Raw genomic sequence first — 1,013 nt, forward strand, 5'->3', positions numbered from 1 at the left:
GAGTCATCCTAAAACTAAAAACTATTTGTAAGGAGAGAGGAGCACATATTGCTTTTACCAGACAATGACTTCAAAGTAGCCATAATGAATATATTCAAAGACCTAAAGGAAATCATGTTTAAAGAAGTAGAGAAGAGAGCGGGATGTCCATCTTCTGAGAGGGAATCTTAGTAGTCCAAGCGACAAAAGAGAGAATTAAATGTGGGTGATGTTGAGAAAAGCAAGATTTTTGTTCAAAAGTGCACCCAGTGCCATACCATGGAAAAGGGAGGGAAGCGCAAGACTGGCCCAAATCTCCATGGTCTATTTGAGCAGAAGACAGGTCAGGCCCCTGGATGCTCTTACACAGATGCCAACAAGAACAAAGGCACCACCTGGGGAGAGGATGGAGTTTTTGGAGAATCCTAAGAAGTACAACCCTGGGACAAAAATGAACTTCAGTGGTATTAAAAAGAAGTCAGAAAAAGCAGAGCTGATAGTTTATCTCAAAAAAGCTACTAATGAGTAGTAGTTGCCCAGTGCTTTATTTATGACAAAACAGAAATGTCTCACCTTTTTTATGTATACCATAATTTAATTGATCTTGTATATCAGAACTCAGATCATGAATGGCTGACAGGATATTTTCGTTGGACAATCCTGAGTTAAATAAGACTGGCTTGTGGTTAAATGAATATTGTTGAGTTTTTAAACTATTGATAGTATTTCAACAAAAGGTATCAGTATTTGGCCATTCCTTTTTTTTTTTGGAGAGAGGTTTTGCTAAAGGGTGCATGCGCTCGCCAGAAAGACAGAGAGAGACAGAAAGCGAGAAATCACCCCCCCCCGAGGGTGGATGCCCACGCTGCAGTCCCTTCTCTTCCATTCTTCTCTCTGGATCTTGGGCACACATGCACACGCGCCTGACATGAGTTTAAGCCACTGGGTCCGGGACCTGAACCATGGTCGACTACATGGTGGTCCAGAGACATAGCCATTACGCCAACTGCTGGTCCCAGTATTTGTTCTTTCCA

The 1,013-nt window shown here is 42.1% G+C and overlaps 1 pseudogene; it reads left to right on the forward strand.

Moving 5' to 3' along the window:
* LOC106733527 (cytochrome c, somatic pseudogene) overlaps window positions 1–508 on the forward strand; it is a 21,760-nt pseudogene extending 21,252 nt beyond the window's left edge.
* The last annotated feature ends 505 nt before the right edge of the window (window positions 509–1,013 follow it).

The sequence above is a fragment of the Tupaia chinensis genome, unplaced genomic scaffold (genome assembly GCF_000334495.1).
Source record: "Tupaia chinensis unplaced genomic scaffold, TupChi_1.0 Scaffold143996_1, whole genome shotgun sequence".
Classification (NCBI taxonomy): domain Eukaryota; kingdom Metazoa; phylum Chordata; class Mammalia; order Scandentia; family Tupaiidae; genus Tupaia; species Tupaia belangeri.